General features: G+C 40.4%; 1 protein-coding gene across 4 annotated transcripts in view; it reads left to right on the top strand.

Annotated features, from left to right (window-relative positions):
• TRIM2 (tripartite motif containing 2) overlaps positions 1–21,868 on the top strand; it is a 93,090-nt gene that overhangs the window by 983 nt on the left and 70,239 nt on the right. The window contains exon 1 of one of the 4 annotated variants that reach the window (XM_035323510.1): positions 15,485–15,619. The exons of 2 other annotated variants lie outside the window; for them this stretch is intronic. The gene's annotated coding sequence lies outside the window, so the exon portion shown is untranslated. Of the gene's footprint in view, positions 1–15,484; positions 15,620–21,868 lie in introns of those variants that run through there. One more of the 4 variants, XM_035323506.1, reaches the window with a different exon arrangement.

The raw sequence follows: 21,868 nt of genomic DNA, 5'->3' as shown, positions 1-21,868 counted from the left end.
TTTTTTGATCTTTTACCACTGAAGGAACAGCATCCTGTTTTTTAGCTTTGTTTCTAGTTCAAAGCTTCTGTAGTATCATTGTTCTATTGAGTTCATGGCTAGTGAATTCATAGTATTCTGTGAACAAAATCTGCTTATTGGAAACAGCCTGCAATCAGTGACAAGTATAAATGTCAGATAATTGCATGAGAAATGCAGGCTATAGCCAGTTTGTCTGAGATGCCATGTCATGTTTCTTGCTTTATTTACAGGACTTGTTGTTTCCTAGGGACTGCTTTGATCCTGTAAGCTTTATATGAACCTTGTGAAAAGTCATGATAACAATTAACGGGTGATTGCCATTAAGTGACTAAGGAGAGAGTATGTTGTATTGTTTGGTGCAAGGAGAGAACTAAACACATTCACAGTATTACTGACTCTTTAATGCTGTTATAATACAGGTTATATGCTTGGTCTATCTGTTGTTTAGAAGCTGTTTTTGCAGTATTTCAGCTTTATCTTACAGATGTATACATAGAAATGCATGTCTTCGTTGTAGGTACTGTAAGGTGTTTTTGGAACTTCTCTTCCTCTTGTCCTCAATGCGTACCCTACTCCCACCCTCCCCATACACAACACCCTCCCCATGCACAGTTAGAAATTAATAGCTTCTCTGGAACTTAGCTTTGAAAATGGTTATTTTTGATGACAGCCGTGGAGCTAATCTTCCCAAGCTTGAGTGGCAGCAAGCCAACTGCTGAGACAAGTGGTGACCTTTTAGGACAATGTCTTTCACAAAAATGTCAAAATGTTAAAGTGGCAGACATCAAATGACATGTGTGCAGGGAAGGGGTGTCAGCTGTCAGGCTTTCGGCTGAAGTCAGTTAATCCACTGCTTGCCTGGATTAAATACGGAAAGCCCCTGCCTAAGTCTATAAAATGTAGATAAATAATTCATGTGTCCCGAATCATTTCAGATTTGAGACATGGATGAAAAATCTCAGGTGTTTCATTTAAAATTTGCTCTGGCATCTTCCTGACAGATATCCAGAAAAGCAGCCTGTTTACACTTTGCACTTCGAATCATATACCAGTTTTTCTCCCAGATCTCATCCACGATGTAAATTGATCTTGATGAAGCCTAAGCAATGTTCATTGATGTGCATGCAGCTGGATGCTGAAATTCTGAAAGTGTGTGCATTGACTTTTAGGCATATGCTCACTGAATGTTAAACAATCCCTGCAGTTCTTGGTGCTGCAGCCCTGAGCTGAAACTGCATTTGAAATTATGTACGCTGATGCTTTGTAGCTTTCTTTGAAAGCAGTGAAGTCTGACCATTCCCATGCTTTCTGGTGTGTCAGCCTCTTGCAGATACCTTTACCACTGGTAAACAGCACAGAACCAGATCAGTGATGCTGGTTGCTAGCATTGTAGGTGTGTCATCCCCTGTCATCCCCCCTGCATATTTCAGGGAGGTGTGGGAGGTGAGAAACTACCCAATCCTTTACCTTGGCCTGTAGGAAAGCAGTATGTGTGGTTGGAAACTAACCAACTATCCTGTTCGCCTTTTGGTTGACCTCACTTGGAGAATAAGAAAGGGTAAACCAGTGACTGTACCATGCCAGTCTTGTCTGGCCAGTTTGCAACTGTCCACAGTTGAAGAGAATTTTCAGCGTTCTCTATGCAAAACACAGGGTGCACTGCCAACACAGGTAACCCCTGCAAAGCAGTCAATGACCTGAGTTTTTCTTTCCAGTCATTACTATGATCACTCCTGTTTCCTAATTCCCTACATGAAGAATTATGAAGCACATGAGGTAGGTAAGGACAAATTTCCTTAAATGTATTTCCTCCCTTCTTTACGTTTCTCCCTTCCACCTGTCTTCTAATTCCTATCTGCTTTTCCACAAGCACTTCCATGATTTGTGGATTACCAAGACTTAGAAATCTGTCTGGAAGAAGAGCCTTATGCTTATCTAGTTGAGGAATAAAAAAGAAAGTGATGTACTGGTTAATGTAACCAATCACAGCAACGCTACCTATGATGAATTTTGGATTTTCATTTTCAAACAGCAAGTCACATGTAGTTACAGTCTATTTAGTCATCCATGATAATGTCAAAGAACAAATTAAAAAAAAAAAAAAAAGATGCTGCTGTTTTTCTGTGGACTTTCCATGAAGAAGAAATCTGAGGAAAGTAATTGGGTATATTCATTCAGTTATAATTTGTTTTTAATCCAATTATACAGGGCTTGTTTGTTTCCTAAAAACCCATGCAGTGTCAGATCAGTTTAAACATTATCAGTCATTACACCTGATATGAAATTCTGATCGCAGCAATGGCATTTTCACTATTCTGCAAATTAGATTATTACTCTACTATTTCTGTAGCATCCAGGAATTGGAATATTACTGAGCTAGATACTGTATAGAAACATAAGGTAATCCTTGGACTTAGTTTACTTACAAGCTATTGTAAAAATAAAGCAAAAGCTTAGCCATGAGGGAAAGAAGAAGCAAATATTTTAATTATACGTGATCCAGATGTCAAATCTTATCATACAGCCAGTTTTCATGTTTGTCTTTTTATCTGAAGTTAGAATACTGATGTCAGTGGTATGTTGAAACTGAATTGGTCATGAGGATGCCAGAGTTTTGCCTAGATATGAGTTGAAATTGCATGTAATTAAAATAAGAAAATGTATACTTACTGTGACCTTATTTCAAAGCTGTCATACTGATTTAACTGGAATATCTCCCTTAGGCTGTTAAAGTTTAGCTATGAAGTTAATGAAGTATATTAATTGAAATTAACTCCACTGACCAAAGCATGACTACAATTAAAAGTAGTTGTAGACCGACGATGAAGATTTCCCTTAAAATCACTAAGACGCTATTATTGACTTTAGTAATTACCAAGTTAATAATGTTGACGATAACCTTAATTACTAGGGCAATAATATTCATTATTAAGTTTAATGAAGCATGTTCACCTGCAGTTACTTACAGGATCTAAATTTCAATGTTAATTATTGGAATGAAACAGCAGCAACCTGACACTTGGCCGTCAGATAGTAATTGACTCATCACGGATCATGTACTGTGAACAGTGGGGTTCATAGTATCTGTGTTTTCTGTAAAGCCAATTTTTCCTGTCTTTCTGCTCCTTACCCATTTTACAAGTAGATTTCAGTCACGCATCTGTTAACATTAAGTCACACATCTGTTAACATCACCTTTTCTGCTATGTTTTGTTTGAAGGGTATGGTGTAAGGTAGGCAGTGTTTTTTATACCCATAAGCTAGAACTGAATCTGCCATCTGAAGTAAGTCAAATACCCATATTATAATATGCTATTCTACTGAGAAGGTATTTCATTTATTCAGTTTGTACAATCTTCAGATCATCGTTCATGAAGCAAGGCTGTAGCACATGAATGCAAGCTACAGCTTACTGACATAACAGAGCAAAATTGTGTAATTATTCTTTCTGGACATTTATATTGTGCATATGATTTCTAGCTGCCATTTTTAGTATGGCATTTTTAGGCATGAACCTAGTTGTATATTTAGGACAAAAAATTCTAAAGAATCCCAGAGGGTCAAATTGCAGTTGGAAAACTGCAGTACCTTGAATTTGATTTTTTTTTTTTTTTAAATTTATTTCAGGTTGAAACTGTACTTTGCAATAATATCTTCTTCTGTATTGACATTGCAACTTGTATAACTATATTACTGTGTTATATAAACTATGTTACCATAAACATACACAAAGCTAACAGTGGGCATTAGTATGGGCCAAAATTTAAATATATTCTGACAGTGGTACTGTTGTCCCTTCTGTAAAGCAGTTGCAAGAATCTAAATGAATGGAAGCTGCTGAACGTGAAAGGTTATTGTACTCATCAAATATCTTTTTATTTCCTTGAATGCAGGGAACAATGAATAAAACAATTCTGAAAGATTATTTGCAAGCATGCAATTATCTAGTTTGATCTGAATGGATAAAGTAGTATCTTATCAGCCTGGTTTGCTAGTACTTTGAAAAGGTTTTGCAGAACTCATTAATTCAGGAGTATTAGGATAGGTGCCTTTTTTTTTTTTTTTTTCTTTTGAGACAATACTATGATTCCTGAATGGATAAGCTAGAATGTCCAAGGCAAGGTAATTTATCCCCAGGAGTGGTATGGATTACTGTTAAGAAGTTTCTGAAATCCTGTCCTATCATTCACATATTTCAAAGCATCACTAAAAGTAATGACCTGATTTTAAAGATGGTAGATGAGAAATAACCACACCACTGCAGCTTGTTTGTCATTTAGAAAGATGATTAGTCTTAATTTTTAAAGGCTTCAGTTCTTTTATTTGCCTTTAAAAAGACATTCCAAAAAGTTAAATACTCACTGGTCTGAGGTGTTTTATTCCTGACTCAGTGGGAATTCAATCAAGGGGCCTTTCTTAAGAACCGAGAGGGTCTATAGACTAAAAGTGAGCTTCCTCTGCATTGTTACAAACCTGCTTCCATTCTTCGCTGGATGGAAATAAGTTCATTAAAATATAGCTCTGGTTCTGCCTCAGCAGAGTGTAGAAAAATAATTCCTCCTGCGTAACCAGGTTTGGTTTCTTTTATTTTTGAAAAAGGAGGTTGGTATTGACTCCCTCGGCATTGAGTTCTTTCCTACTGACATATCTGAATCCATAGGCTGTTACAACTTTCTTATAGTATGTATAGCCCTCAAATGGATTTTAAATTAGCCATTAGTTTATGCTGAGGTGTTTGGTAAGTCCTATGCAAAAGCAAACCAATGAGTCTGAAAACTGATTAAAGAATTAAATCATCTAACACACAAATTATTTTAACATGCTGGAGTTCCTAGGACAATACCCCTATTAACCTTGAGCCAAGATGTAGCCATCCTACAGGTGAATGTAACTCAATACTGAATATTCTCATGGCAAAATTTTACCCTGAAGGGGCTTCTAACCATCATATTGTTCCAACCAGTAGGATGGCCAAAGTACCCTTTTATTTACAAAATGATGGCTGTGCAATTTAAGATGTAAAAAAATGAACTTGTTCAGCTTATTTTGTTTTTAAGAGCATGCTGAGAGTTAACAGTGGGGCTTATAACATGGATGGCTTTTTACGGTGCTAATAATAAACACCATAATATGGACATCAAAGACCTAGAAATCAATAATTATTGATGAGAAAAGTCATTGTTCTCGTGGTAATTACTAGGAGACTCATGATGGTTTGCTTTGATTCTGACCTTGGTTCTTCATGCACTGAAATAATTGCAGCTAATTCATTTTTTTTTTTTTTTTTTTTCCAGAAATGTTAATTTCTTGTTTCCTGTCAGACAGTGTAGGCAAGGTAGGACCACAATGTAAAACACTGTTATTCTTATATTTTGGGAATTATCAGTTTGTCCTCTTGGGGCAACAAAAGTTCACATTGTTGTTTCCAGTTTTCAGGTAATGTTTTTTAAAAAACAGGTCTGTCCTTAAAAAGTTTTGTGAAGAAAGCGCAAAAGTTTTTTTGTGTTGCTTGCTTTGAAGATATGAGGGCAGTCAGATGCAGAGGGGACCTCACCTGATTGTAAGTGCTGTGGAGGGCTAAAAGAATAGAGCTCTCTGACACTCCTTGCTAGTCCTTGGAAAAACTGGAGTGGGCGTTAAGCAACCCTGATTTTTGGAGCTGGGAAAAGGTTGCTTTGATCTTTCGGCAGCAGAGACCCCCCCCACTAATCTGACCCTATCCTCTGAAAAGCCTTTTCCTTTAAATATACTTCCCCTCTATCTGTTGCAGAGGAAAGTTTGAGTATGGCCAGAGCAAGAAGTGGCACAACATCTCTGTGTTGTCAGCTGTGCTTCTGGTGAGCTATCCAAACAAAGGTATTTGCTTTTACTAAGGAGAACTCGAGAGAGCTGTTCAACTGATTGCTTCAATCAGGTGTGGAGATTAAAAGTAGGTGCAGGGGTGTCTGTCACACTGTAATTCTCTAGGTCAGTGGGGTGTTGTCTCTTCACGGGACTGTCTGTGAATGGATGTGTGTACAAAGAAGTCCATAGTAGTTTGTTTATCTACTGATTCAGAGCAGATGCTCAAATAGCACAACTTTTATGAAGGAGGAATTGATAAAGACTGCAGCTGGGATGTGGTTGGTACAAGAAACTCCATCCATCATTTTCCGAAAGGCACAATGAATGGCTTAATTGTTGCTGCTAACAATTGTTGGCCATTTTATTTGCTATAGACAACGTATGATCCCACTAAAAGCCAACTCGGAGAAATACAGTGACAGAGGAGTCTTTTTTCCATTCATTTGACTTCATTCACTGTGCAGATTTCCTCTGGACCAAGACCTTTGAATACTGCTCACCTGCAGAGGAGACAGCCAGCAGTTCACATCTTGTCCACCGTGAGTGAGGTCCTGAGCTGCCTGACATAGCTCTAAATGGGGAAGGAACAGCCCTGGCAGTAAGGAAATAGTGTTAGTACAACATGCAAGAGAAAAACAAAACAAAAAAGCCAACACTATTTCATGCTGGGAAATTTGTGTACAGCAATATGTAAATTTACTACCTTCTCAGAGAGCTCCCCATAGGAATACTTCTCATATCAAAGAGTTTCCTTCAGAGTCTTGCAAATGTAATCTGGCCTCTTCTGTGTAACTGGGTTTAGTGTGTCTTGTTTCATATCTTCCTCAGTTGCAAGGCTTATATATAAGGCTATCTCTGGTGCAACCTTTTATGTAAATTTTACTTCAGTACTGATGTCTCTAGAGGACTTCACAAAATATTTGATGTTTGTCTTTCTTTTTTTGGAACAAAATGCCTACCTGAATGGTGATTTTTTTTTAACATTTACATGTTAACAGTTTCCTGTTCCTTTCTGGTTGACTTGGCTTTTTTGTGTCTTTAACCTGTCTTTAAAATAGCCAAGAAATATAGCTTTAAAATAAGTCCATTAATGCAACAATTGCTTAATTTTAGCAAATATCAATGCCTCCTTCTGTGAAATTTCTTTCAGCTTGAGTCAGAAAGCAACCAAGAGCAAACAATCAGTTCTAAGCAAGAAGCCTCTTTTAAACATGCCACATGGCTCATCTCTGCAAACATGCGGAGAAGCACAAGTGAATACACAGAAATTCTCAAGGCCTGCTGTTCATCCAGACTCTGGGTACTGTGCCGTATTGCCTCACAACACGTTTTGTTTCTTGCATTCAAATAAACTGCAGTGTGCAAGCTATAATTTAATCCATGCCATAGACAAGGTCAGCACAAAGGCCCTGGTAGGGCACTGGGCTGTAGTCAGGCAGCTGTGACTGTTTTAACAGAAATCAGGGAGTCCTTGCTCAAGGAATGAGGCAACATATTCAATACTTTTAGAGGAAGAAGAGCACTAAGAAGACCAAATGCTGAAAGAAAGACACACACACACACACATATATATATTATTCTAATGGCAGTTAAAAAACAAATTAAAAAAAAAAATGAGGTGGAACTGATTTCATGTTACTGTAAAAAAACATGGTGCTGTTGGATCTAGGTTATAGATACTTCAATTTGTTCTCATTCTGCATATCTTCAGAAAGCCTTTACTAGTGTAGATAACATTGGAATTGCTTTTGCATATACGTTTTTCTTTACTTATTTGTTTAAGATAGAATACACAATATCCCTAGTTTTCTTAGTTGGCTGGCTAGTATTTCAAACACTTTGTTCCTTCCCCAGCATAACATTAGCAAGAAATCTATCCGGACATATCTAGACACCATTGTTGGCAAATAAAAAGCTACCTAGTTGATTTTAGAATCACACTGAATAAAAAATTAAGTATGTTTAATTCTCAGACATGTTCTTTGTACTTCATTTTGGTTATAAGTGTTCTTATGTGGATTTTCCTCAGTAACTTACAGTTGCTGTTTCAAAATACGCTTTCATACAACCATTTTCTTATAAAGAATGTTTTAAGTGCTTGTAGATCTCTAACAAAATATATATTTCTGGAGCATTTTATCATTCCATGAATTTCATTCGCTGTCAAAACAGCGAGACTGTACCAAATGGGGCTACATTTTTTCAGTGTGCGTTCGTTTAGTAGTTTTGCTTGAGTTTTATCAACCATTTAGGAACTTGTGATAGCATTGCTGCTTCCACTCTGCAGTTATCCATTTGTCTACAGAATTGTTTGTGGTTTTTGCTTTTAACACAAATCTTGGTATGCTCGGTCTGCTAGTATTGCCTTTTATACGTTTTTATCCTGGTTCTTGTACGTGTGATTGACAGCAGAAAGCTCTGGGAGTATTTTGACCCCCAGTTCAGTTTTCTTAGGCTGCTATAAAACGATATGACTTAACTCCAGGCATGGGGGCAGTTTGGTCCTGATCACATGACAGCTTTAACCATATGCTGCTTGGATCAGGGGACTGTGATGTTCTAACTGAGTTCTTCGTGGCTGAATTTTGTAATGTCTTCTGATATTAAGCTCTTCCCCTCTCCTGCTGTTCAGAATACCTTTTATAACAGAGGTTTGCTTGCAAACTAGCATGGCCCTGTTTTTATAGGGAACTGGGTGACCACAAGGAGCCTGACTTGAGACCACCTGGAAGTCATCAAAAGTTCCCTTTTATGACCCAGTTATAAGAGGATGCTGAACGCTTAGACGTTTGTGTTTGCTTGCTTTCAGGCTTCTGTAAGTACACGCTACCATCTTTTAAAACTATCTTTAAAAGCATTTGTTCATTCAAGTCAATGATTCTGACCTTTTTTGTGCCTCTACAGTTTCATTTCAACTGTTTGAATTATTTAAGTGTTTCCATGTGCTAAGTAACTAACGTGCTCTCTAGGTTTGCTAGATAGAAAAGGGGATGCAGAAATAGTGTGTGTAGCATTTTCTTGGTATCCCCCTCACCCAGATTCAATATATGACAAAATGTTGTAGACAGCCAACATAGAACAGCTGGGTAGCCTCATTCAAGAGGAGGTAAGCTGCTGCCGATCTTTATCGGGAGTGGGAAGGGACGAGCCTCATCTGCACTGTGAGGTGCAGACCACTCTGGCCGCTATTCAGTGTGTGTGTGTGTGAGGAGAGTTAATTCCTTTTAGTTCCTGGCTAAATCCATGGCTGACCTCATTGATGTGAGAGTGAAACAGCAGGAGTTCTCATATGCTTGAAAGGAAGGCACGTATTAAAGTGCTTTCTTTGAAACAAGGTCACTGCATTGCTAATTGAGCATTTTTCCTCTGATGGGTAAGCACCTCCCCTTCTCTGAGCATCCTTTGCTCTTGTTTGCAGAGGTTTGGTCCTGTGCCAAACAAGTGACTGTGATATTTATGTCTAAGTTCAAGATAAATAGGTTTTATGATGGGAGCAGGAGCCGCTGCTATCTTGAAGGCAGTCTTCTAATTATTCATATCTATTTGTTGCTTAACAGCAAGGTCTTCACAAAGAGTTCTTTTGAATATTTTCCCTGAGTTCATCTGTGTGACCAGGGACATCTCAACCCAGAGAAGTGTGAAGAACAAGCCCGCGTTACAAAGGCCATACCTAAAAAGGGAGATGGCATGTTTTTTCATGTCAGTTTTTCTGTTCCAAATACACTGCTTAAAATATTTATACTGTTATCTGGAAAAGCATTCCTTGGAGGTGAATCATGTTGTGTTGTGTGAAATGAGTGTGGATGGATATACTGTTGGTGTCAGTGGCTCTCTTTGCAAGTACCTGACCCTGAATGTAGGTCTGTTTTAGAAGCAAAACATTTGTCCTTCTGGAGTATATTTGTGAACTCCAAAGCTAATCATAGCTAAGGGGTGTTTCAGCATTGTGTGAAAAATCCCACTAGAAGCAGGTGAATCACCACTGAACACCAGTGGAATTCAAATATCGTGTCTAGATTCATTCAGAGAATTTAACAGAGGAGTGACTATAATGTAGTAGAGCATAGCTCAAAGTACCTTACAGCCAGCTGGGGTATTGGAGAAATTTGTTGAGGGCAACATAGTGTCCAGCACAGGCTACTTGGCTTTGCTGCTAAACAGAGTTTTCTAGTATTTTGGCAGCACATATAGCAGACATATTGGCAGCACATATAGCTATCTTAGAGCTAGGCTTGGTATTTTTTGCTACTCTTGATGCAGTGCAGTCTAATCAAACCTTGAGGCTCAAAAAGTCTTTGGTGAGATGGGAAACAGGAACTTAGTCTGCAGGTAAGACAGAGCATACGCAAAGAGTAGTTAGCAGTTGAAATATCTCCTCCAAGCTCTGTGAACCACCTCTTAGCAGGACAAGGAACCCAATGAAAACAGGGAGAGAACTTGCACAGAGGGATTATAATCCTGAAGATTTACAGTGCTCTGTGACTCCAAGGTTAATCATTATCCACAGTGTGTGTATTTTTGGAGGTTCTGCTCTTTTTATTAGTATATTTGTATTATGTTTGCAATCAGTGACCTTAGAGGTGTTAGGAAAGTTGAAACAAAACTTACAGAAAGACCACATCAGTTGAAATGGATGAAGAAAAATTTCAGGCCTATTCATTTTCATTCTCTGTGCACTGATGTTTTCTAATAGTATTTAATTGGCACCCTGATCAACCAGAGAGGGTCGAAATTAGAAGCATTAAATTATCCAGCAAACTCCTGTTGGAAATAAAATCCTGCCAAATTGTTATCCTATATTTATTGGTTCTGGAAAGATGTCTTTCCTAAATCAATGATGGAAGCAATAATGGTTTGTGTGTCCAGAATTTATTCAATGAGAGCTTCGAGGCACTCTAAATGTATCCACACAGTAGTTCCGTGAAATAGATGAGACATAATATTGATATTTTACAGAGGAGTATAAAAGATTAAATCACTAGTCCACATCTAGCTAGAACGTCAGTGATAGTCGGGTGGAATAGGAATTATCACAGCTGTTGATGTGCCTCAGCTATGTAACCTTATTTCTTTCAACGCAGTTTCTACTGTGAAAAATGATATTTGTATTTTTTTGGTTGCAGTTTTATAGTAGTACGCTGCTTTTTTGCTCCTGTGCTGTAGGGAAACAAAGTCTCTGTGTGTATCTCAGGTATCTCAGCTTTGATCTGATCCCTGGTGTGGCATTACTGATGGGGAGCTGGCAGAATAGGGGACATCCCAGCAAGCCTTCAGCGGTGTAGGAAGGAGGAGTTGCGAGCCTCATCTTTCTGTGTAGTGAGCCATGAACAGTGATGTGCTGACAGCTGTTGTTTCACTAAATCATTTGGAGCAGAGGGATGTTTCCTGTAGTCAGATGTGACCTCCAGGGGCTAGACATATCCCCGGTGTCTTTTCTGGCATTTGCTTGACCTCGTGAGGCACCACAAAAGGGTTAAATAGTTCCACAGTGTGCCCCTTGCTCTCCAATTAGGAAATGGTCCAAGAGCTCAAAGTTCAAAATGCACATGGTCTGAGCTGGGACTAAGCCCAAGTTCCCATTGATTGCAGCCTCATGTGTTAGTGTGCTGCATCTGCACATGATCTCTTCCCCTTGCCATTTCTACGATTCCTTTTCCTTTTTTAAAGAAAAGTGGAACAATTCACGTACAGAGTTTCACTTTTGTCACCATCCAAAGTCTTTTGTTACTTGAGCTTGTGTGCTTTCTGGGAACAACTTGTGACCCACTTTCTAACTGAAACCAGGCCAGTAAAACATGACAAAAATCTTCCTACTCAACTCCCTTCTGCAGCGTCTGTGGCTACTGCTGGGGAAGCAGGAGAGGACTACTCCTAGTGGAGGCACAGATTCGAAGTGGTCAGGCTGAGCCTCCGGGGATCTGGAGCTCCCTGTTGGCCTCCTAAGGGGTCAGGGTGACAGGCAAAACGGCATGCAGCTGAGACTGTGTTTTGAGAAGAAAGGGCAGGCTGAAGATAGGCTGAGGCCACAAAAAGGGAAAGGGAGAAAAGCAGTTCTACCGAGCAAAGAATAAACGGTATAAAGCCAGATACTTCCATCCATGCAGGGAAGAAGGCAGGCTCAAAATGTTACCCCATGGAGGAGCCTGAAACCTAGGGAGTGGGCAAAGTTAAGTTGTGAATTCATATTCCAATTAATTATGTGAATTCATATTCCAATTAAGTTGGAATTCATATTCCAAATGCTTTCAGTTTTCAGTTGCAGAATACTTAAATGTTCCCTTTTTTTGCCCATCAGAATCTTTCCCCTATCCATTTTTTCCCCAGTAAACCAAATTATTACTGTTTTCAGAAACCTGCATTTAATGAATCTAGTACTGCACTTTCAATTTGAAAACATTTTATTAAAACATGTTAGTGCTTGCTGGAAATCAAGCAAGGGGGGGTCTTAGGTGCTTTGGGGATCTTGTGCTTAAGAGTGGTGTGGTTTGGGAGCTCATAGTTTTAGGTCCCACCCCAGAAGGGATGGTGGTTTCTGGGGATGACAGCCAACTTTCTGCTTATAAAAAAAGAAGACAGATCCAAGTCTCCACCTCTTTACCTCTCCTGCTTCCAGCCACATGTGATCACTGCTTTCCTTTGCTGCCTCTTGTGCTGTTTGACGTGACAGGGAGATGAGTCAGATCATTAACCTGTCTGAAAAACATACCCAGCAAGCAGAATTGGCTCCATGAGCCAGCGGACGGCTCCTTGAGCACACGTGAGGGAGGGGGCAGGCCTGTGCAGCTGGCAGTCATGATGAGGAGAGGGGCTGGATGGCCCCTTTGGTAAAACTGAGCTGTTAAATGAGCTTGGCTGTCTTCACATTAGCTGGCACTTGGGTTTGCACCCTTGGCAGTGCTGGTGACAATTTTCCTGCGTCATACAAGGCTTAAGGACAAAGAGGCAGCTTCATCCTTGGCATAATTCTGTGAGTGGAGTCACAGGAGTTATACCCAGAGTGACTTTGTCTAAAGTCTGCCTTTTCAACATAGTCCACTAAATCAGCTCATTCTTGTTCTCTCTTTTGTTTCTTTATTTGTGGCTACACTGAATTAGCATCTTAAATAAATTGCCATGGGAATCGGAGGTGCAATAGCTAGCTTTCTTTCTCTTGTGCATCTACAAACAGTCTTTTCATAGCAGCCTTTTCACAATCTCATGTACAGTGTTGGAGCACTTGATCCATATCCGTCAAGGGCTTTTGATACCTATCCTCTCCATTAAAAATCTAGCAGCAAAAGATGCATTAAATATGGCATATGGTTGATAGAAAAATTTGAGCACATAAAATTTATATATGTGTATGGAACATCTCTCTTTCCGAAGTTACTTGTAGTCTACTTATTGCTCCTGAGACTCATCCTGATATATTATTTCAATGTTTTGTGATGTGTGGGTTGTAGAAAAGAAAGTGAAATAGATACTTTGATTTGATCAAGCAGGGCATTCTCTGCATAGAGGACAAGGTAGAAAGAAAAGAGCTTTGTAGGAAGAGAGAAGGCTGAAAAGACAGGCCTTGTGGTGAAGAGAGCTGTGGGAGTGGGTCAGTAAGAAAGGAGAAACTCTGAAAAGGTCTTGAAGCTCAGGACAAGAAAGCTTGGCTTGCATGGAGATGTGTAGGCAGTGTGGCTGGGCTATGAAACAAAAGATGACCTCAGATGTTGAATTTTTGAGGGAGAACAATGCAGGTACATTGGGAATGAGATCCAGGCTCAGTAATCAAAATGACTGAAGTAATCAAATACTGTATCACACAGTAAATTTGAATATTAAAAACATTAGAATAAGAGATCTCTAATAAAATATTGTCAATGTGGATAGCTTAGGGTTAGCTAAGCAGCAGACTTGGATAAAGGTATAGTTGCTGTAGATGATGTGCTTGGATGGCAGCTGATGGAGCTGTGGGGTTGCACTAGAATCTCAGCTACCACTGAGGAACGTGCCTAGTATGCCTCACTGTGAAGGAAAACTTGCAAACGTGACCCAGGCACGTTGTGATGCAGCGAAGTGTGCCAGAACTCATGTGCAGCCTGTCAGCAGGAGCCCGAGAGCTGCGATATGCCTGCCCATCTGAACGAGGTGCGAACTTCAGCATCTGCTTTTGCAGGGGGCTCAGCTCCTTCACCAAAGCAGGGGGGCGGGAAATGGCTTGTGCCAAGACTGTAACGGCAGTAGTGAATGGAGTGTGATCAGCTGGCTGTAATTTGCTCCCAGAAAAGGATCTGAGAATTAGGAGCTGTCAAGGCATTTAATACAGCATTCTTAAAACACCGGGTAACATACAGGACCAGAAAGAAGCAGAAGGCTGAAGAAGCGAAATGCACACTTACAAAAGTGGAACGGGAGCATGCACCAGCAAACAGTAAAAGCTGTATGAAATATGGCAAGAAGTAGGATGCCTTGGGAGTGAGTGAGGAAGATGCTGAGAGAAGAATTAATTGGAAAGGTCAGAGAAAAAACAGTGAAAGCCAAAAAGATGGCATGGCATTTAAGAAGCATTTTAATTATTTCCAAAGCAGGGAAATTGCTCAGAGAGACTGGAGTACAAAGCATGACATTGATCTAGGGAGTTGGTAAAAGAGACTTGATGAGATTGATTTCAGCGGCAGACGGGCCTCACAGCCAAACTAGAGGCAAAAAACTAGGACAGAGCAGGGATGAAATGGGATCAGCAGCTGTAAGCAGGATATTCAATTAAATAGGAACAGTTCAATTCAAATAACAAAGGAGATAAGAACTTGGAGAAACAGGTGTGATCATAGACAGCTGAGGAAAGTACAGAAAGAGAAATTTCAGGGAATACCCGCTCTTCTGTCTCTCTGTTAGTTTCAGTGAAGTGACCTAGAAGGATTTGCTTCTGTGCTAGGTTGCTTTTTCTTGGAAGGATGGGAGGGTGAACAGAAGGGAGGCTCAGCGTCTCCACTTTCACCAGCAGTATGTTGCTAGATTAGCTTGATCGCCTCACAAAACCTCACCTTTAGGGTGCCGGGGTTGTGACCCTGCCCTGTAGGGAAGAAGATGACCAAAAGAACAAGCAGTGACGATGGAGGTGAAGAGAAGCAATGAAGAGGATCAGTAAAGGCTGGGAGGTCAGGGCCAGAGGGGCAGGGTAAGACATTTGTGACAGACAACTGAGAAGCCACAGCACAGTATCAGCACATGAAACGTGTTAGGAAGGAGGAGAATGTGAAAAAGAGTGGAGAGAAGGAAAATCAGAGACTTTGCAAGTGAAACTTCTCGATAGCAAATATGGACTGGCCTTAATTTACAGCATTTGTTTGATTGACCTAAAAGAAACAATGCACTGGGGAAGCCTGTGGGTTTTCTAAGAGCAATCGCAGCAAGTATGTGTTTTTCCCAAAGTGGCTTATTGATTCTTTTTCCTTCTGCCTTAAGCATTTTACTGCCCAGCAGTAAACTGTCAAGCACTGGTCCTTCCCAGCCAGCCCCTACCGAAGAATGAAACACAATATCTCGAACACCCAGAACGCGGAGCAGCTAATCATTGGCTCGCATTGTGGCCGGCAGGGCCGGCCCGCCTCTTTGGCTTGTGCTGACAAGCTGTTTGTGTTTGTGCGAGGCCACCCTTCAACGCAGCCGCCTGATGGCCGTAATGGGACCAACTGTCTGAATGCTGCGGGGAGCCGGCTCCTCTGATCGGAGGCAGAGTGAGTTTCAGCCTCTCATACTCCTGCACGGACTCTATGGAACGGCAGTAAGTAGCCTTCTGGCTCATCGTGGCTTTTCTCCTAAGATTAAGGACAGATGTTTTAGCAAAGCAGGTAGGCGCTGCCATTCACAGAGGTAGCTGTTAGAATATTTTCCCCTGTCTGATGTAAAAAAGCAGCTACTTTGTATGCGGTGTCATGACTACTAGGATTACACTCTTTCAGTCTCAAATGAGACCTTCCTGGGAGGGCAGAAGTTAATGTGGACACAACCCATTTAAGCTTGCATTTTTTAAAATAAATAAATAAATAGGTAAATAATTAACCAGTATCTTATTCTCTTTTTTAGCTGCATTTCCCGTACTTGATCATTCAGTTGTGTTTCAAAGCGTAACAGTTTTTGCAATGTCATGAATGGCATTGTGTGAAATGGCTAGATATGGGGTACTGTTAAATGAATGCTTCCTAAAATGCTGATAGTTATATACCTAGCCACAGGAAAAACAAAGTTCATGTTCAGAGATTTCTGTCCTCTTTGCTGGCTGCTATTAGGAAAAGTTCACAGTTCCACAGAGCAAAAGACTGCAGAGATGGATTGAGCTTTACTTTTTTTTTTTTTTTTTTTTGTCTTTAATATCACTTTTGATGTTCAGAATTTTAAATACAATAGTCCATTTGGGCAGTATTTTTAAATTTAATCCTGCATTGCAAATATTCGTGGACTTTTCAGATTCTTTCACCCTTTCCACCTACAAAGAAAATCATAATGACCCTATCAGCTGGACACCATGCAGAACCTCAGACCCACTCTGCCACTGAAGTTTTGTCCAGTCTGTCAATTTCATGTGGTAGCTGAGCTCATCTTTCATTCACATTTTATAGATGAAGAAAATAGAGATATGACAGATTAAGTCACTTTGCTATGACCATAGAGCAAAGTATCTATCACTCAGCAGCATATTGCTGAGACTACTCATATATATATCTTTTTCTTCCTTTCATTTATTTTACAAAATGATGTTGGATAATGCTAATGATAATTTCTAGGGATGCCTGTGTATATCTCCCAGGGTTCAGATTGGCCAAGCAGATTGGCTGCTTATCCAAACTGCTCTGAGCTCAAAAATGAGTGGGAAACCTCAAGCAGATGAGGATGCAACAGTATTTTTAGTGCTTCCTTTTTCTGGAATAGCTGGAAACGTCCCATATGGCACTACGACAGCACTTCAGTAGTGCCAGGATGGCAGGATGGTCCTTTCTCCAGGGTGGTACTTCAGCTGCCGCCTGAACCAGAAAAGCTTGGATCTGCAGAAATTTCAGCTCAGGCTTGGAGTTCAGAGTACCTCTGGGGGAGAAGCTGTTACTGTACATAAGCATATTCACTGTACCTATTTTTAATGTCACAGAACTAATCTTATGTTGAAGTTTCAATCAGATCCTGGTTAGCCTTGACTCATAACAAAAAATTAAAATCTTGAGAGACCTGATGCCATATAATTGTGCCCCATGTCTGCCCTGCTGTTTGCATTTTGGGGTAGCGCACTGCTTCTGCAGACAGCCCTAATGCACTTGTAGACCCTTGGCTTAATGCTCATACTCCCCATAATGCTTCTAGGGACTGCTTCATTTAGTGAGTCTTGAGTTGCAGAGGGTTAATCAAGCAATATTATCTGTGTGAAACAGTGGTTAAGAGATATTTTGAGAGGAACCTGCAAATAAAACTGGCCAAACTGTGGGCAGCTATTGTACTTAGTACATTCTAACTAGAGGGGTCTTGATGCTCACAGAAATTGAGGTTTATTGTTAAAACACTAAAAAGAACAGTTCACTTCTGAGACTGAACCTCCTCTAAAGCAATACAGTGTGTGAATAAAAGCTAATTACAGAAATAGGGGGCTTCTCTGTCAGCCTATGAACACAGACTGGAGGTTTTCAGTTAGTCTCTCTAAGTAGTAGATAGATACTAAGCCTTGAGAAATAAAGATGAAAATGAAATTGTTTTTTGTCTGTAGATTAAGAGACCTGGATCTCAGTACTTCAGTAAAAATGAAAACAAAATGGGATACACATCAGGCATAAATGCACACCTAAGAGTTTTTGCTGTGCTCTCACCGTACGCAATTAGGAATAATCAATATGCTTACCACATTGTCTGTCTCTCGTTTAAAGAAAGAACTCCCTTGTGCATCACGAGCTCAGCACAACATGGCTTGCTCTGTAGAGGCAGACTGTGCCTGTTTGATTTACATCAGAGTAAACAGGCAGCAGATTAAAATTAATTTGTCTTCCTCCCAGAGAGATAATTTTCAAGATGTATTCACAGGGGTTGCTAATAAAGGGTAATGAATCAACATTCTTTATTTTTAAAAAAAAAAAAAAAAAAAAAAGAAACTGACTACTGTGAACAGCAGAGCATATACTATAATTGTACTTTCTGATTCTGAGATGATAGGCAGTGTGGAAACAAAATGATTTACTAATACTCATTAACTCAGCTTTCAGATAACCGAGGAAGCGGATTAGCATATCATCCTCAATCTACAAAAGGGGGAAATGAAGTCTGCAAGAAAGTTGGAAATAGAACTAAGATCTGCTTCCCAGGGCCGTGTTTTTAGGGCAATTCATTTCCTTCCTCTGTCTCTGTAGGTGCGCTGCGTGTTGACTGTGGGATCCCTTGCCAACATTTCCCTGTGGCTGGCATGTTCTGCCGGCACACGTGCAATATAGCTGCGTTCACGTTACTGTTCAGTAATATGGCAGTTAATAGAGGGAATGAATTCTGGGTTGACCAAAACCCTGAACTGTTACTAGAAATTGCCAAATATATTTACCAGATTACGAAGACTGTAAAGTTGAATCTGATCTACTAGATTTCCCCTTCTTTGTCCTTGACAGTGTCAGATGAGCTCCCAAGTCTGATCAATCTCTTGGGAAATAAGAGTTTTGTGTTACTGGAGCTCTAATTTATGACACTGAGCATTCAAATTCTCAGTGAAAACAGGAGGCTTTGAGGGCACTGTTCCTCTCAGGGATTCAGCTTATTAGCAGGTGCTCTGTTGATGTGTCCTATCTGCTTGACATTTATCAGCTAAGGCTGTGGTAAGAGAGAACGACATCAGCTGTTTGAGTCTGAACAGAAAGCTGAACTGTCAGGTAACAGAAAAAAACATCTGAGTACATGAAGGAAGCTGTGGGAGCCTGCTGTCAGGTGTGGGTAGATTTCCTCGTAAAATTCCTTACCATCAGCCCTCGGGTTTCCACTGGGATAGAGACTGAGGTTTGCAAACAACCCCTCCTCAGCCTCTCTGGATAAGGTTGTCCTCTCTCTTAAATCTGAACTCTCTGACTAATATTCTCCATGCTAATATCCTCAACCTTCACCCACACTTGGGAAAGCTATAAATCTTTAACTGTATTTTTTGTTTTAGGTCCATTTTCCTAGGTATTAGATCCTTTTCTAGATAAGGGCTGTTGTTCCTAGCAAAGTGCGACACACTGCTTCATTCTAAAAAATGAAAACTGTGGTAAGCATGTAGCCTTTTCAAATAAAAAAATAAAAGTAAAAATAATAATAATAAAAAAAAAACTAGAAGGGTTTTAGCAGTCAGATCTTACTTGGATATCAAAAGCTTAGGGTCTCTACCAGCTGTCAGAGTTTTATTTTGGTGGCATTACTCAGAGAAAGCACTGTATCTAGGAAAGAAAAGGATTGTAAAGCTGGGTATATATGCAAAATTCACCCCAAAACAACGGCAGAAGTTTCTCAAACAAGAATTTGCTACAGAGACAGTCCTGTAGAGAATTTTGCCTGTGATATAGTAGGAAAGACCAGGTCAAGGCAGAAAGAACAGGGACCTTCCTTGCATGTGGTGGAGGGAATTGCAGTAGCTAAGTGGCCTTCAGACCTGTGCTGCCTTAAATCTGTGTTTACCAGAATCCACTGGTCTTTTTGATTTCTCTCCCTCCTGTTCTGTACACCTGGCCTTTCAGCTGGCTGGAAACACTGAAGGAAACAGGAATCAGCAACAGGCGGTACTTGTACCAGCTGTGCTCTGTTCCCATGCTGGGAAGATGCTCCCTTGGCCTCCACAAGCAAGCCCTAAGCTTTCCTCTTACAGGAATCACTGGCTTACAGAACTAGGCTATCTGCATGGCTGCAGTGTTTTGATAGCGTAGGAAAGGCACAGTCTGGCTAACCACCTTCTTTTAGGATATGTACACACATGGTATAAAATTAATTGCAGCCTAGAGGTGGCCCACACAGATTCCTCTCTCTAGCTTATGTCTCTTGGGTCCAGAAAGTAAGCTATGTCCCAGTATGTGCTCAGGTAGTCGGGAAATGTTACAGATGCCACTGCTCTTTCATCCACAAAGGAGCTTTTAAATTTTTTAGTTTCCTTCCTTTTTGCCTGTGTAGCTATGTTGAAGGTCTGAGAAAGCAGCAATTTAAGCTTATAGCATAAAAAGGCCATAATTGAGTGGGCAGCTTGCTGTGTTCTGTCCTGGTTGGTGCTGTCTAAAAAAAATATTGCCTGCCATTAGCCTTTTCCTCTTACCACTGCTGCTTCACAGCATGTGAAACCGAGAAGCATAGTACCCATTAAGCTTCAAGGCTAGTACTGTAGTCTACCTCACGTAATTAATTCATACTGAGGCTCATGTTCTTCCTGACTTCTTTCTCATACATAGTGTCTTCAGCAGGCATTTTTACCTCATACTCCCTGAGTATAATGCCCCAATCTACTCTAAGACAGATGTTAATGTTTGTTGCAGTAATATACTGGCATGGAATTCTGCAGGTCTTATTCTGGCAAAACTTCTGCTAATGGCAGCAGCAGGACTGGTTACTTAGGGGCTGAAAATGGTCTGTGAGAATGACACTGCTTTGGAATGTGTTGTTTAAATTTTTCTTCTAATTGGGGCACTTAATTTTAGAGCAGTAACTTTGGTCGTCTTTTCAATTAGTTTTTTGAATGTGTAAAAGCAATTTGATAGGCACTTGATGTGGTCAATCTTAACTCCAGCATTGCAGTGGCTGAACTTCCAGCATATAACAGTTTTCAGATGTGGCCTTCTTGTAGCTTTCTTGTCTAAAGAAATCTTCCTCCTTTCCTGCATTTCCCCCATGATTTTCTCCTGATATCCATTCTTCCTTGTCACTTTGAAATCTACGCTTGACTCTTGTATACGTTTTGGGAGCCAGAGCTACATCAAAACGTTTTCCTGGTTCCCAGTAGCTATGGAAAATGTAACGCTGTTACACTTCAATGCACAGATGGGAACATGTGAGCCTGAACTTCTGTGACTCTGACAGCAAAAAAAGAGGATATAGGAGTGGGAAGAGATGATCATATAGGTAGGAAGAGTAGGGGAAACATTCTTGTATATGTGCCCAAGTACCTAAATTAGGGTATCCTCAGTAGAGATTCCTTGTATTTGCATCTGCCCCAAAGACCTGCACAGCCAGGAGCCCCTCTAGCTTTCACTCTCGCTTTTAGTGTCTCCTAGCCTCAGGCCCCTCACCCTTTGTCCCAGTCTCCAGCTCATGCCAGTGCAAAACATCTAGCTCCTCACTCCCTACAGCCCATGCCCCTGTACCTCAACCACATAGCTCACAATCTCCCCAGCTTTTTACCAGAAGAGCTACCTTCTTCCCATGTGTCACCCTTAATCTCTTTGTTCCATACCATTTAAGATGCTTATTCTGCTTGCCTCTCAGCACTTAAAAGCTCCCCCAAAGCCCTCCACCCTCTGACACGTTCTCCTCCTGCACACTTCTTGTAGTCTTTCTCACTACAGTCCCGTGTTTGCAGTCAGAGGCTGTTTCTTCTCCCTCCGAGTTCCAGGTTCCTCAGCGCAAAGGTCTCAACATACTGTCTTTTTCCTCTTTCTCCTTGTACTCGAGGGCAGAAAAGGAGGGAAAACCAGGCATATACTGGCTCTTTATGCTGTAAGAATTGATGGCTCCAGGCAAGGTCAGAGAAAAACTAAGCCAATAAATATTTAAGCTTGGATCATTTTTTTAGAAAATGTAGTCCTTCCTGTTTCTTTTGCCAAACAAACTGCCCAGTATTCAACACATATCTTGTGAACCAACTTCAGCCCCACAAGAGCTTTTGAGCTGCTTGCTGTGGTTATCCATGTGCTCTTTTCTTTGTATTACTGGTCACATGGTAACACTTCTGATTCTTGGATGAATAACTTTTTTTTTTTTTTTTTTTTTTTTTTTTTAAGGAGGGTTTGGACACACTAATTTTAGTTTTAAACTTCTCATGAATGTAGCCATATGAAAAAGT

This window comes from Oxyura jamaicensis, chromosome 4, assembly GCF_011077185.1.
Source record: "Oxyura jamaicensis isolate SHBP4307 breed ruddy duck chromosome 4, BPBGC_Ojam_1.0, whole genome shotgun sequence".
NCBI lineage: Eukaryota > Metazoa > Chordata > Aves > Anseriformes > Anatidae > Oxyura > Oxyura jamaicensis.
The sequence above is the reverse complement of the archived record's forward strand: the minus strand, read 5'-3'. Positions and strand labels throughout refer to the sequence as shown.